We start from the raw sequence: 17,515 nt of genomic DNA, 5'->3' as shown, positions 1-17,515 counted from the left end.
GGCAATGCACGGTACCTAAGAGGCTAGCAAGGATGGAAGGGTGAGAGTGCGTATAATCCATGGACTCAACATTAGTCATAAAGAACTCACATACTTATTGCAAAAATCTACAAGTCATCAAAAACCTCGGCACTACGTGCATGCTCCTAGGGGGATAGATTGGTAGGAAGGGACCATCGCTCGTCCCCGACCGCCACTCATAAGGAAGACAATCAAATAACACCTCATGTTTCAAATTTGCTACACAACGTTTACCATACATGCATGCTACGGGACTTGCAAACTTCAACACAAGCATTTATCAAATTCACAACTACTCAACTAGCACGACTTTGATATTATTACCTCCATATCTCAAAACAATCATCAAGCATCAAACTTCTCTTAGTATTCAATACTCTATATGAAAGTTTTTACTATTCTTGGATGCCTAGCATATTACAATTATTTAAGCAAATTACCATGCTATTTAAAACTATGAAAATGATATAAGTGAAGCATGAGAGTTCATTAATTTCTTATAAAATAAAACCACCACCGTGCTCTAAAAAGATATAAGTGAAGCACTAGAGCAATAACAAACTACTCCGAAAGATATAACTGAAGATCAATGAGTAGTCGAATAATTATGCAACTATGTGAAGACTCTCTAACATTTAAGAATTACAGATGTTGGTATTTTATTTAAACATAAAGCAAAACAAAAGAAAATAAAATGACGCTCCAAGCAAAACATATATCATGTGGCGAATAAAAATATAGCTCCAAGTAAAGTTACCGATGAACAAAGACGAAAGAGGGGATGCCTTCCGGGGCATCCCCAAGCTTAGGCTCTTGGCTATCCTTGAATATTACCTTGGGGTGCCTTGGGCATCCCCAATCTTAGGCTCTTGCCACTCCTTATTCCATAGTCCATCGAATCCTTACCCAAAACTTGAAAACTTCACAACACGAACTTAACAGAAAACTCGTAAGCTCCGTCAGTATAAGAAAATAAATCACCACTTAAAGGTACTGTAATGAACTCATTCTTTATATTGGTGTTAAACCTACTGTATTCCAACTTCTGTATTGTTTTTTAAACTCTTTTACTAGCCATAGATTCATCAAAATAAGTAAACATCACATGAAAAACAGAATCTGTCAAAAACAGAACAGTCTGTAGTAATCTGGACCAAACGCATACTTATGGAACTCATAAAATTCTCAAATAAAATTCTGGACATGAGGAATTTATCTATTAATCATCTGCAAAAAGAATTAACTAAATATCACTCTCCAATAAAAAATGGCAGCTAATCTCGTGAGCGCTAAAGTTTCTGTTTTTTTACAGCATGATCGCAAAGACTTTCCCCAAGTCTTCCCAAAGGTTCTACTTGGAAAAACACTAATTAAAAGCATAAAACCACATATAAACAGAGTCTAGATTAATTATTTATTACTAAACAGGAGAACAAAGAATGTGACAAAAATAAAATTGGGTTGCCTCCCAACAAGCGCTATCGTCTAACGCACCTAGCTAGGCATGATGATTTCAACGATGCTCACATAAAAGATAAGAATTGAAACATAAAGAGAGCATCATGAAGAATATGACTAGCACATTTAAGTCTAACATACTTCCAATGCATAGGGATTTTGTGAGAAAACAACTTATGGGGACAATAATCAACTAGCATAGGAGGGCAAAACAAGCATAACTTCGAAACTTTAAGCACATAGAGAGGAAACTTGATATTATTGCAATTCCTACAAGCATATATTCCTCCCTCATAATAATTTTCAGTAGAATCATGAATGAATTCAACAATATAACCAGCACTTAAACCATTATTTTCATGATCTACAAGCATAGAAAATTTACTACTCTCCACATAAGCAAAATTCTTCTCATGAATAATAGTGGGAGCAAACTCCACAGAATAACTATCATGTGATTGAAAATTAAGATCAAGATGACAAGGTTCATTGTTATTATTATTCTTTAAAGCATACATGTCATCACAATAATCATCATAGATAGGAGGCATGCTTTCATCACAATAAATTTGCTCATCAAAACTTGGGGAAAAATATCATCTTCATCAAACATAGCTTCCCCAAGTTTGTGGCTTTGCATATCATTAGCATCATGGATATTCAAAGAATTCGTACTAACAACATTGCAATCATGCTCATCATTCAAATATTTAGTGCCAAACATTTTATAGATTTCTTCTTCTAGCACTTGAGCACAATTTTCCTTTCCATCGTACTCACGAAAGATATTAAAAAGATGAAGCGTATGAGACAAACTCAATTCCATTTTTATAGTTTTATTTTATAAACTAAACTAGTGATAAAAAAAGAAACTAAAAGACTCGATTACAAGATCTAAAGATATACCTTCAAGCACTCACCTCCCCAGCAACGGCGCTAGAAAATAGCTTGATGTCTACTACACAACCTTCTTCTTGTAGACGTTGTTGGGCCTCCAAGTGAAGAGGTTTGTAGGACAGTAGCAAATTTCCCTCAAGTGGATGACCTAAGGTTTATCAATCTGTAGGAGGCATAGGATGAAGATGGCCTCTCTCAAACAACCCTGCAACCAAATAACAAAGAGTCTCTTGTGTCCCCAACACACCCAATACAATGGTAAATTGTATAGGTGCACTAGTTCGGCGAAGAGATGGTGATACAAGTGGTATATGGATGGTATATAAAGGTATTTGTAATATGAAAATATAAAAACAGTTAGGTAGCAAGTGATAAAAGTGAGCATAAATGGTATTGCAATGATAGGAAACAAGGCCTAGGGTTCATACTTTCGCTAGTGTAAGTTCCCTCAACAATAATAACATAATTGGATCATATAACTATCCCTCAACATGCACAAGGAGTCACTCCAAAGTCACTAATAGCGGAGAACGAATGAAGAGATTATGGTAGGGTACAAAACCACCTCAAAGTTATTCTTTCCAATCAATCTGTTGGGCTATTCCTATAAGTGTCACAAACCGCCCTAGAGTTCGTACTAGAATAACACCTTAAGACACAAATCAACCAAAACCCTAATGTCACCTAGATACTCCAATGTCACCTCAAGTATCCGTGGGTATGATTATACGATATGCATTACACAATCTCAGATTCATCTATTCAACCAACACACAGAACCTCAAAGAGTACCCCAAAGTTTCTACTGGAGAATCACGACAAAAACGTGTGCCAACCCCTATGCATAGGTTCATGGGCGGAACCCGCAAGTTGATCACCAAAACATACATCAAGTGAATCATGTGATATCCCATTGTCACCACAGATACGCATGGCAAGACATACATCAAGTGTTCTCAAATCTTTAAAGGCTTAATCCAATAAGATAACTTCAAAGGGGAAACTCAATCCATTACAAGAGAGTAGAGGGGGGAGAAAACATCATAGGATCCAACTATAATAGCAAAGCTCGCGATACATCAAGATCGTATCACCTCAAGAACACGAGAGAGAGAGAGAGAGAGATCAAACACATAGCTACTGGTACATACCCTCAGCCCCGAGGGAGAACTACTCCCTCCTCGTCATGGAGAGCACCGGGATGATGAAGATGGCCACCGGAGAGGGATTGCCCCCTCCGGCAAGGTGCCAGAATGGGTCTAGATCGGTTTTCGATGGCTACGAAGGATTCTGGCGGCGGAACTCCTGATCTATTGTGCTCTCGGATGTTTTTAGGGTATATGGAGATATATAGGCGGAAGAAGTACGTCAGGGGGGCCACGAGGGGCCCACGAGGGTGCAGGGCGCGCCCAGGGGGGTGGGCCTGCCCCCTACCTCATGGCCTCCTCGAAGCTTCCCTTATGTGCACTTCAAGTCTTCTGAGCTTCTTTCCTTCGAAAAATGGGTACCATGAAGTTTCAGGTCAATTGGACTCCGTTTGGTTTTCCTTTTCTTCGAAACCCTAAAACAAGGTAAAAACAGAAACTGGCACTGCGCTCTGGGTTAATAGGTTAGTCCCAAAAATGATATAAAAGTGTATAATAAAGCCCATAAACATCCAAAACAGTAGATAATATAGCATGGAGCAATCAAAAATTATAGATACGTTGGAGACGTATCATAAACCTAGACTTATTAGATGGGTTCTCCTGCTACAATAATTTGATTTGCATATCATTGATAGAAAGGGAGCTGAGAACCCCGTTGTAGACAACTTGTCTAGGTTAGAGAATGTTCTTGATGACCCACTACCTATTGATGATAGCTTTCCTGATGAACAATTAAATGTCATAAATGCTTCTCGTATTGCTCCATGGTATGCTGATTATGCTAATTACATTGTTGCTAAATTTATACCACCTAGTTTCACATACCAGCAAAAGAAAAAGTTCTTCTATGATTTGAGACATTACTTTTGGATGACCCACATCTTTATAAAGAAGGAGTAGATGGTATTATTAGACGTTGTGTGCCTGAGCATGAACAGGAACAGATCCTACGCAAGTGTCACTCTGAGGCTTATGGAGGATACCATGCTAGAGATAGAACTGCACATAAGGTATTGCAATCCGGTTTTTATTGGCCTACTCTCTTCAAGGATGCCCGTAAGTTTGTCTTGTCTTGTGATGAATGTCAAAGAATTGGTAATATTAGTAGACGTCAAGAAATGCCTATGAATTATTCACTTGTTATTGAACCATTTGATGTTTGGGGCTTTGATTATATGGGACCTTTTCCTTCCTCTAACGGGTATACACATATTCTAGTCGATGTTGATTATGTTACAAAGTGGGTAGAAGCTATTCCAACTAGTAGTGCTGATCATAACACCTCTATTAAGATGCTTAAAGAAGTTATTTTCCTGAGGTTTGGAGTCCCTAGATATTTAATGACTGATGGTGGTTCACATTTTATTCATGGTGCCTTTCGTAAAATGCTTTGGTAAGTTTGACGTTAATCATAGAATTGCATCTCCTTATCACCCACAGTCTAGTGGTCAAGTAGAATTGAGTAACAGAGAGCTCAAATTGATTTTGCAAAAGACTGTTAATAGATCTAGAAAGAATTGGTCCAAGAAACTTGATGATGCATTATGGGCCTATAGAACTACATACAAAAATCCTATGGGTATGTCTCCGTATAAAATGGTTTATGGTAAAGCATGTCACTTACCTCTTGAATTAGAACATAAGGCATACTGGGCTATTAAAGAGCTCAACTATGACTTCAAACTTGCCGGCGAGAAGAGGTTATTTGACATTAGCTCACTTGATGAATGGAGAACCCAAGCTATGAAAATGCCAAATTGTTTAAACAAAAAGTTAAAAGATGGCATGACAAAAGGATACAAAAGCGTGAGTTTAATGTAGGTGATTATGTATCGCTATACAACTCTCGTTTAAGATTTTTTGCAGGCAAACTTCTCTCTAAATGGGAAGGTCCTTACGTTATCGAGGAGGTCTATCGTTCCGGTGCCATACAAATTAACAACTTCGAAGGCACAAATCCGAGGGTGGTGACCGATCAAAGAATCAAATATTATATCTCAGGTAATCCTATAAATGTTGAAACTAATATCATTGAAACTGTAACCCCGGAGGAATACATAAGGGACACTTTCCAGAACATTTCAGCCTCCGAAAAGGAATAGGTATGTGGTACGGTAAGTAAATCGACTCCAAAACAGTTCTAATGGCAATTTTTCTCCGTTTTAGAATATTTAGAAAAATAGGAAAATAAGAACCAGACTGGAAAGGACACGAGGCTTCCACGAGGCTGGAGGGCGCGCCCTACCCCCTGGGCGCGCCCCCTGCCTCGTGGGCACCTCGTGTGCTCTTCGGACTCCGTTTTCTTGCACGGTACTTCTTTTGGTCGGTAAAAATTCATTATATAATCTCTCGAAGGTTTTGACCACCGTATCACACAAATATCTCTCATCTTTTTTTCGAGCTGTTTTTCTGACAGGTCTAGGTCATCATGTCGTCTTCAAGTGCCCCCAAGGAAAAGTTCTTCGAGAAGGTCATCAACCCCTACCTCGCGGAGGTGCTGCAACACCCTCAAACCATTGAGATGCGTGAGGGGTTGTTGCACATACGCGATGTTGGGGGACCAAGGAAGACCGGAAGCACGGAGGCAAGGCTCGAGGCATTGGAGCAACAAGTTTTCAAGTGTCAGGAGATGGTGGAGCGTGGACTCGACTCCAATCACATTATGATCACAGAGTTCACCAACCACCACAAGTTGGACGTCAAGGACATTGGGGAGGCCATCTTTAAGCTTCATGAGAAAATCGAGCACCTCCAAGCCCAGATCTATGACCTGCAAAATCAAAACTGTGAGTATGACTATAGATTCAAAAGGATGAGTTTTGCTGCAGATTTGAGGACTCAGGAGACTCGATCATCCTTCTATGATGGTGAGCCTATGCCTTGGAAGAGGGACGACAAGCCTACATCATCAACAACTCCAACTCCTTCACCGGCAAAAGATATATAATCACATGTGTATGGGCACTCCCCTTGGCAACTGCCAAGCTTGGGGGAGTGCCCCGCTATCGTATCACCATCACAACTTTTATATTTACCTTTTTCTTAGTCCGATCCTTTTGATAATATCTTGGTCTAGTAGAATAAAGTTTTAGTATGATCTAGTTGTGAGTTTTGCTTTATGATACTTCTATGTAATCGAGTCCGTGAGCTATATATAATAAAGATTAGTGTTGAGTCAAGGGCTTGATGATTTTGCTATGATCTTGAGGGAATAAAATAAAAGAGAAGAAATAAAAAGAAATAAAGAGATCATATGGATCTTATGGAGAGTAATGAGCTCACATATAAAGAGTATGATGAATAAAAGTTGTTGAGAGTTGACAAACATAGTTTTGGTCATTGTTGCAATGAATAGGAAGTAATAAAGAAAGATAGGTTCACATATAAATATACTATCTTGGACATCTTTTATGATTGTGAGCACTCATTAAAGTATGACATGCTAAGAGTTGACGTTGGACAAGGAAGACAACATAATGGGTTATGTTTTCTTACATCTGAGATAAATTATATTGTCATGGATCATCCAACATGTTGAGCTTGCCTTTACCTCTCATGCTAGCCAATTTCTTTGCACCAAGTAGAGATACTACTTGTGCTTCCAAATATCCCTAAACCCAGTTTTGCCATGAGAGTCCACCATATCTACCTATGGGTTGAGTAAGATCCTTCAAGTAAATTGTCATCGGTGCAAGCAATGAAAATTGCTCTCTAAATATGTATGACTTATTAGTGTGGGAGAAAATAAGATTTATACGATCTCGTGATATGGAAGAAATAAAAGCGAGGACTGCATAATAAAGGTCCATATCACAAGTGGCAATATGAAGTGACGTTATTTCGCATTAAGATTTTGTGCATCCAACCATAAAAGCGCATGACAACCTCTGCTTACCTCTGCGAAGGGCATATCTTTTACTTTTATCTTCTACCTTACATAAGAGTCATGGTGATCTTCACCTTTCCTTTTTTACATTTTATCCTTTGGCAAGCACAATATGTTGGAAAGATCCTGATATATATAGCTAATTGGATGTGAGTCTTCATGAACTATTATTGTTGACATTACCCTTGAGGTAAAACGTTGGGAGGCAAAACTATAAGCCCCTATCTTTCTCTGTGTCCGATTAAAACTTCATACCCATAAATATTGCGTGAGTATTAGCAATTATGAAAGACTAAAAGATGGTTGAGTATGTGGACTTGCTGAAAAGCTCTTATATTGACTCTTTCCTATGTTATGATAAATTGCAATTGCCTCAATGACTGAGATTAGAGTTTGTTGGTTCTCAATGAAGTTTATGATTCATACCTGAAATTGTGATTGAATTGTTACTTTAGCATACGAGATCATATGACAATACATATATATGTTGCTGTTCTAAGAATGATCATGATGCCCTCATGTCCGTATTTTATTTTTATCGACACCTCTGTCTCTAAACATGTGGACATATTTTTCGATTTCGGCTTTCGCTTGAGGAGAAGCGAGGTCTAAGCTTGGGGGAGTTGATAAGTCCATTTTGCATCATGCCTTTATATCAATATTTATTGCATTATGGGCTATTATTACACATTATGTCACAATACGTATGCCTATTCTCTCTTATTTTACAAGGTTTACATAAAGAGGGAGAATGCCGGCAGCTGGGATTCTGGGTTGGAAAAGGAGCAAATACTAGAGACCTATTCTGCACAGCTCCAAAAGTCTTGAAACTTCACGGAAGTTATTTCCAGAATATATAAAAAATACTGAGCACAAGAAGTACCAGAGGGGGGCCATCCACTAGGCACGAGGGTGGGGGCGCCCCCCCCTGCCTCGTGGGCCCCCTGGTGGCCCTCCGATGCCCATCTTATGCTATATGGAGTCTTTCATCGAGGAAAAAAAAATCATAAGTAAGCTTTCGGGACGAGACTCCGCCGCCACGAGGCAGAACCTTGGCGGAACCAATCTAGGGCTCCGACAGAGCTGTTCTGCCGAGGACACTTCCCTCCGGGAGGGCGAAATCATCACCATCATCATCACCTACGATCCTCTCATCGGGAGGGGGTCAATTGATACGTCTCCAACGTATCTATAATTTTTGATTGCTCCATGCTATATTATCTACTATTTTGGACATTATTGGGCTTTATTATTCACTTTTATATTATTTTTGGGACTAACTTATTAACCGGAGGCCTAGCCCAGAATTGTTGTTTTTTGCCTGTTTTAGGGTTTCGAAGAAAAGGAATATCAAACGGAGTCCAAATAGAATGAAACCTTCGGGAACGTGATTTTCTCATCGAATACAACTCAGGAGACTTGGACCCCATGTCAAGAAACGTAACAGGAGGCCACGAGGTAGGGGGCGCGCCTACCCCCCATGCGTGCCCTCCACCCTCGTGGGCCCCCTGTTGCTCCACCGACGTACTTCTTCCTCCTATATATACCCATGTACCCCCAAATGATCAGATACGGAGCCAAAACCCTAATTCCACCGCCGTAACTTTCTGTATCCACGAGATCCCATCTTGGGGCCTGTTCCGGAGCTCCGCCGGAGGGGGCATCGATCACGGAGGGCTTCTACATCAACACCATAGCCCCTCCGATGAAGTGTGAGTAGCTTACCTCAGACCTACGGGTCCATAGTTAGTAGCTAGTGGCTTCTTCTCTCTTTTTGGATCTTAATACAATGTTCTCCCCCTCTCTTGTGGAGATCTATTCGATGTAATCTTCTTTTTGCGGTGTGTTTGTTGAGACCGATGAATTGTGGGTTTATGATCAAGTCTATCTATGAATAATATTTGAATCTTCTCTGAATTCTTTTATGTATGATTGGTTATCTTTGCAAGTCTCTTCGAATTATCAGTTTGGTTTGGCCTACTAGATTGATCTTTCTTGCAATGGGAGAAGTGCTTAGCTTTGGGTTCAATCTTGCGGTGTCCTTTCCCGTTGACAGTAAGGGCAGCAAGGCACGTATTGTATTGTTGCCATTGAGGATAACAAGATGGGGGTTTTCTTCATATTGCATGAGTCTATCCCTCTACATCATGTCATCTTGATTAAGGCGTTACTCTATTTTTAACTTAATACTCTAGATGCATGCTGGATAGCGGTCGATGAGTGGAGTAATAGTAGTAGATGCAGGCAATAGTCGGTCTACTTGTCTCGGATGTGATGCCTATATACATGATCATACCTAGATATTCTCATAACTATGCTCAATTCTGTCAATTGCTCAACAGTAATTTGTCCACCCACCATAGAATACTTATGCTCTCGAGAGAAGCCACTAGTGAAACCTATGGCCCCCAGGTCTATCTTTATCATATCAATCTCCTACTACTTAGTTATTTACTTTGCCATTTCCTTTGCCTTTATTTTACTTTGCATATTTATCATAAAAATACCAAAAATATTATCCTATCATATCTATCAGATCTCACTCTCGTAAGTGGCCCAATAGGGATTGACAACCCCTATTTGCGTTGGTTGCGAGGATTTATTTGTTTTGTGCAGGTGCAAGGGACTCACGCGTAGCCTCCTACTGGATTGATACCTTGGTTCTAAAAAACTGAGGGAAATACTTACGCTACTTTGCTGCATCATCCCTTCCTCTTCGGGGAAAACCAACGCATCTCTTGTATCCAATCTTTGTATCCAAATCTTAGATTGGTACCTGTGGGTTGCTAGTAGTGTTGATTACTCCTTGTAGTTGATGGTAGTTGGTTTACTTTGTGGAAGATCATATGTTCAGATCCATTATGCATATTAATACCCCTCTGATTATGAACATGAATATGGTTTGTGAGTCGTTACGTTTGTTCCTGAGGACATGGGAGAAGACTTGCTATTAGTAGTCATGTGAATTTGGTATTCGTTCGATATTTTGGTGAGATGTATGTTGTCATCCCTCTAGTGGTGTCATGTGAACGTCGACTACATGACACTGATACGTCTCCGTCGTATCTATAATTTTTGGTTGTTCCATGCCAATATTATTCAACTTTCATATACTTTTGGCAACTTTTTATACTATTTTTGGGACTAACATATTGATCCAGTGCCCAGTGCCAGTTCCTGTTTGTTGCATGTTTTTTGTTTCGCAGAATATCCATATCAAACGGAGTCCAAACGGAATAAAAACTGACGGAGATATTTTTTGGAATATATATGATTTTTGGGAAGAAGAATCCACGCGAGACGATGCTCGAGGGGTCCACGAGGTAGGGGGCGCGCCCCAGGGTGTCAGGCGTGCCCCTGACCCTCGTGGCCACCCCGTAAAGCGGTTGGTGCCCTTCTTTCGCTGCAAGAAAGCTAATTTCCGGATAGAGATCGTGTCAAAATTTCAGCCCAACCAGAGTTACGGATCTCCGGGAATATAAGAAACGGTGAAAGGGAAGAATCTGAGAACGTAGAACCAGAGAGAAACAGAGAGATAGATCCAATCTCGGAGGGGCTCTCACCCCTCCCAAGCCATGGAGGCCAAGGACCAGAGGGTAAACCCTTCTCCCATCTAGGGAGGAGGTCAAGGAAGAAGAGGAAGAAGGGGGCCCCTCTCCCCCTCTCCTCCGGTGGCGCCGGAACACCGCCGTGGCCATCATCATCATCACCGCGATCTACACCAATACCTCCGCCATCTTCACCAACATCTCCATCACCTTCCCCCCTCTATCTACAGCGGTCCACTCTCCCGCAACCCGCTGTACCCTCTACTTGAACATGGTGCTTTATGCTTCATATTATTATCCAATGATGTGTTGCCATCCTATGATGTCTGGGTAGATTTTCGTTGTCCTATCGGTGGTTGATGAATTGCTATGATTGATTTAATTTGCTTGTGGTTATGTTGCTGTCCTTTGGTGCCCATCATATGATTGCGCGCGTGGATCACACCCTAGGGTTAGTTGTATGTTGATAGGACTATGTATTGGAGGGCAAGAGTGACAGAAGCTTCAACCTAGCATAGAAATTGATGCATACGGGATTGAAGTGGGACCAATATATCTTAATGCTATGGTTGGGTTTTACCATAATGAACTTTAGTAGTTGCGGATGCTTGCTAATAGTTCCAATCATAAGTGCATAGAATTCCAAGTCAGGGATGACATGCTAGCAGTGGCCTCTTCCACATAATACTTGCTATCGGTCTAGTAAAGTAGTCAATTGCTTAGGGGCAATTTCGCAACTCCTACCACCACTTTTCCACACTCGCTATATTTACTTTATTGTTTCTTTATCTAAACAGCCCCTACTTTTTATTTACGTACTCTTTATTATCTTGCAAACCTATCCAACAACACCTACAAAGTACTTCTAGTTTCATACTTGTTCTGGGTAAAGTGAATGTCAAGCGTGCGTAGAGTTGTATCGGTGGTCGATAGAACTTGAGGGAATATTTGTTCTACCTTTAGCTCCTCGTTGTGTTCGACACTCTTACTTATCGAAAACTGTTGCGATCCCCTATACTTGTGGGTTATCAGACACTTCACCATTGTTTGGGCCTAGAGGGAGGCATTGGGAAGTAATAAGTAGATGATGGGTTGCTAGAGTGACAGAAGCTTAAACCCTAGTTTATGCGTTGCTTCATAAGGGGCTGATTTGGATCCATATGTTTCATGCTATGGTTAGGTTTACCTTAATACTTCTATTGTAGTTGCGGATGCTTGCAATGGGGGTCAATCATAAGTGGGATGCTTGTCCAAGTAAGGACAGCACCCAACCACCGGTCCACCCACATATCAAATTATCAAAGTACCGAACGCGAGTCATATGATCGTGATGAAAACTAGCTTGACGATAAATCCCATGTGTCCTCGGGAGTGCTTTTCTCTATATAAGAGTTTGTCCAGGCTTGTCCTTTGCTACAAAAAGGATTGGGCCATCTTGCTGCACCTTATTTACTTTTATTACTTGCTACTCGTTACAAATTATCTTATCACAAAACTATCTGTTACCGATAATTTCAGTGCTTGCAGAGAATACCTTACTAAAAACTGCTTATCATTTCCTTCTGCTCCTTGTTGGGTTCGACACTCTTACTTATCGAAAAGGCTACGATAGATCCCCTATACTTGTGGGTCATCAGCGTCATGGTCTAGAGCATCCAAGAGGATATTATAGATCGCCGAGTGACCGAGTCTGTGAAGGTTTGGAAGTCACCTGAAGACTTACCACGAGTGATTGGGTGAGGTCTGTGTGACCTTAGCTCAAGGGGAATACGGTGAGGACTAAGTGTCCTAAGCTGTGTGTTCAGGACTGGGTGTCCGGGACTGTGTGTCCTCAGGTTTAAATACCTAGCCGCCCTAACCAGACGTACAACTGTCACAACAGTTGGAACTGGTCTACCAAATCATTGTCTTCACCGAGCTAACTGGTTTCAACTCCTCAAACCTTCTATTTCCTCATTTCTGTGTTGTGTGCTTGTTCATATCTGTTTGAAGACTTTGACTGAAGACTTTCTCAATTTTCTCAGTTCAATTTCTTCAGTCTGTTTGTCTTCATTCTGTTTATCTTGTGATTACGCTTTCTGTACTCTGTGCTTGTTTTCATTTCATCATGAAGACCATGCTCATGCTCTATTACATTTACTTCTGAGTACTTATTCCGCTGCAAGTAGTTCTTCTCTTAGGAATTTCCTCACCCTGAAATTCCTCAGTGAAGAATTCATAAAAATCGCCTATTCACCCCCCTCTAGTTGACTTAACGCACTTTCAATTGGTATTAGAGCAAGGTACTCCCTTGTTCTGTGTGATTTTGGTTTACCCGCCTGGAGTTTTAGTTATGCCAACCACATGAATGAAGACTGTGACATGCCCCATCTCTGACGGTCATGACTATCCCAAGTGGAAGGCCATGATGAAGAAGCGCCTCATGGCGATGAACAGTGAACTCTGGACCGTCACCAAAATTGGTCTTACTGACCTATGGAAGATGGTGGAGGCTGATGATATTTGCAAGTACACGCTACTCAACCTCACGGCAAAGGACATCATCTTCTCCAGCTTGTCACAAAACCAGTTCAGGAATGTTATGCATCTCAGCCATGCGAAACTCATCTGGGACCGATTCTCTGAGGTCTATGAAAGTCATCGATCTCACCATGAACCCTGGTTCGAGGACTTCATGGAATCGCGCAAGGCTATGACTTTCAATCCAGAATCATCATCCTCTGCACCATGCCTTATGGCAAAAGGTGCCAAGGTAACTGAATGCTACTTAACTGAGTCCAGTGATGATGAATCTGGTGATGAATTTGGACCCAATTATGTCAAACTTGCTTCCCTTGCCACTAAACAACAAAGAGCTTTGGAAAAAGTTCAAAACATGCTAAATGAGAGCGACGATATGTTGGGTGAAGAAATGGATCGTTCCAAAGCTTTGGCTGAAAGTCTTCAGGGACTCCAGTCCAAGTTTGACAATCTTCAAGGTCATCATAACACTCTCCTATCTGATCATGAGCAGCTTTCTTATGAATTTCTTCAAAGAAAGCAAGATCTTGAGAAGCTAAGAGTGAGTTATGAAGATCTTCAGAAGGAGCGTGATTCATTACTTGCTCAACAAATCAGCACTACTCAAGATGAATTTGTTCCTCCATGTTTGAAGTGCATTGAACATGACACTGCTAATTCTTCACCTGAATGCTCAAATACTTCCATTGCTGCAAATTCTTCAACTGCCTCTGCTATCACTAATTCCTCATCTGAGGACATTGCTAGTATCACTGATGATGCAGGGTTAAAGGAATTGTATATGAAAGGCATCTACAAAAGCCTCAAAGGGCATCAGGCTCTTTGTGACGTGCTTACAAATCAGATCCTCAACAGGAACCCTAGGAAAGAGGTTATTGCCTTTGAGAGGAAAATCAATGCTGATGGGACCTACTGGAAACCTGAGCAGTATCCCAAAACCTCATGGGTTGCTGCAAAGGGACCTTCAGTGGATCCATCTACTTTATCTGGCTTTACATGTGAATCTTCATATTCTTCTGATGAGTCCATTGACTCTAACTATAAACTGTTCAAAAATCAGAATGGTGAAGTATTTGCTAGATATGTTGGCACTAACTGCAGGAACGGTCCTCCTATTGAGAAAATCTGGGTTCCCAAAAGGTGCCTTGAAAATCTTTGGGTGAATGTCATCATGACACCACATGTGAAGAATAGGAACCCTAGATCAAATTCTTCATATGGCCCAAATTCCAGCGACATCAACATTCCAGGTCCTCTCACATGCTCAAGAGCTTCACATTTATCTAACTTTTGTGGGAACTTTGCTTTCGTCTCTATCACAAAGCCCACTAAGGTAGATGAAGCATTTCTGGAGCCTGCCTGGATTCAAGCTATGCAAGAGGAATTACATCAATTCAAGCTCAACAACGTCTGGGAACTAGTCAAACGTCCAGATCCTCGCAAGCACAATATCATCGGCACAAAGTGGATCTACTGCAACAAGCAAGATGAAAATGGCCTTGTGGTGAGGAATAAGGCACGACTTGTAGCGCAAGGCTATACATAGGTTGAAGCAATTGACTTCGATGAAACTTCTGCACCTGTTGCTAGACTTGAAGCTATTCGCATATTACTTGCTTATGCTAACCATCATGATATCATCTTATATCAAATGGATGTGAAAAGTGCATTCCTCAATGGTAAGCCTGAGGAAGAAGTATATGTTGCTCAGCCCCCAGGTTTTGAAGATCCAAAGCATCCTGACAAAGTCTTCTCAGACTCAATAAGGCCCTCTATGGCCTCAAGCAGGCCCCACGGGTGTGGTATGATACTTTGAAGGAATTCCTCATGAAGAAAGGCTTCAAACCCTGTTCACTTGAACCAACTCTTTTCACTAAATCTTATGATGGTGAATTGTTTGTGTGGCAAATTTATGTTGATGATATCATTTTCAGCCGTACTGACCAACGTTACAGTGATGAATTTGCCTATATGATGAGTGAAGAATATCAAATGTCTATGATGGGAGAATTGAAATTCTTCTTGGTTCTTCAGATTCGTCAACAGCGCAATGGAATATTCATCTCTCAGGAGAAATACCTCAAGGATGTACTAAGGAAATTTGGCATGCAAGATTGCAAAGGAGTCAAAATCCCTATGCCCACAAATGGCCATCTATGCACTGATGAAAATGGTATTGACTTCGATCAAAAGGTATACCGCTCCATGATTGGTTCTTTATTGTACTTATGTGCATCTAGGCCAGATATTATGCTTAGTGTTTGCATGTGTGTCCGATTTCAAGCTACACAGAAGGAATCACACCATGAGGCTGTGAAGCATATTCTTCGATATCTAGCTCACACACCAACACTTGGATTATGGTACCCCAAGGGCTCGGCTTTTGAACTCATTGGATTTTCAGACTCTGACTATGCTGGTGATCGTGTGGACCGCAAGTCAACATCTGGCACATGCCATTTCCTCGGACGATCCTTGGTCTATTGGTCCTCGAAGAAACAGGACTGTGTATCACTGTCTACTGCTGAAAATGAGTACATTGCTGCTAGTTCTTGGTGTGCTCAACTGCTATGGATGAAGTAAACTCTCAAGGACTACGGCGTCAATGTGAAGAATGTGCCACTCTAATGTGACAATGAGAGTGCCATCAAGATTGCTCATAACCCAGTTCAGCACTCGAAGACAAAGCACATTCAGATTCGTCATCATTTTCTTCACGACCATGTGTTGAAGGGCGACATCTCTATTGAGCATGTGAAGACTGAAGAACAGCTAGCCGATATCTTCACTAAGCCCTTGGATGAGAAGAGATTTAGCAAGTTATGGTGTGAGCTAAATATCTTAGAATCTTCAAATGTTCTTCATGTGAGTTCTAAGATATTTATGGTGTGACTCAAATGTTCTTCATGTGCGTTCTATTTCAAACTCGTTCAAAATCTTCACTGTGTCCTTGTCAGCTGAAGAAATTGCGAACGAAACTTTAAACTTATCTTATCTGAATTTTCGGCTTTTGCCGCTCAAACCGTTACACATTCCACGATAATACTTATCCTATTCACCCACGATCGCACACGATCGTCACCTCTCAGTATGTGGGTGACACATGTCACACGAATGAGAAGGGTCAGGGGCATGTTCGTCCAATTTCCTTGGGCGAGCAGTTTTTCACTTCGGCTATAAATACCCCTCTCCCTTCCTCACTTCATTTTTACTCAGCTCGACCTCACTCCCTCGCTCGAGCTCTCAAACCCTAGCACCGCCGCTACTTCCATCGTCGCCGGTGAGGAAGAGCTTCACTGCCTCGACCTTGTCGCCGCCGTACTCACGCCGGTCGCGGATTTCTTCACTCTGCCGCTGCCGTAGCTGTCTTCCTCAGTCAAGTTAGGGCGTGGAAGATCTGAACCGACGAGCTTCAAATCTACACTTCACAGTTCGTCGTGTTCTTCATCCAGGGTAATTAAAAGTTACTTTTACTGCCCTCCTTGATTCAAATGTTTTCTACAAAATCTTCAAAAGGTGTTTATTCTTCAAATCTTCACACACTGGACACCTCCCATAACATCTGTTCTTAATCTGTTTCTCTAAGCAAATTTTTTCTTCAAGATTCCTCAATTGTGCGGATTTTTTTTAATTTGTACAAATCTAGAACCTAAGTCAAAGAACGCTTAGTGAAATTCTTCAAGACTTAACTGGTCAAATTCCTCAAACTTGTTCTTGTTGCAAAACCTTCTGAGAACACATATGATCTCTCCAAATTCCTCGCAACTATACTCTGTTCACAGGTACACATGTCTGCTACTGAATCTCTAGGTTCTCACCAACTTAACTCATTTGCAGCGTTCCTTGAAGAAAAGTTGCACACCTCTTCAGGGAATTCCATTGCTCAAATTCCTCAGCTGAAGAAAATGGCTGACGGTAAGAAGCCACGGAAGGGAGGAAAGAGGCCTGAGGTCAATACTGCTTTCGAGATTCCTGATGACATATACAAGGATTATTGCACTCCTGGTGAGGCCAAATTTGGCAAGGAGGACAAAGAT

This window comes from Triticum dicoccoides, chromosome 2A (genome assembly GCF_002162155.2).
Source record: "Triticum dicoccoides isolate Atlit2015 ecotype Zavitan chromosome 2A, WEW_v2.0, whole genome shotgun sequence".
NCBI classification, from domain to species: domain Eukaryota; kingdom Viridiplantae; phylum Streptophyta; class Magnoliopsida; order Poales; family Poaceae; genus Triticum; species Triticum dicoccoides.
This window is presented reverse-complemented; position numbering follows the sequence as displayed.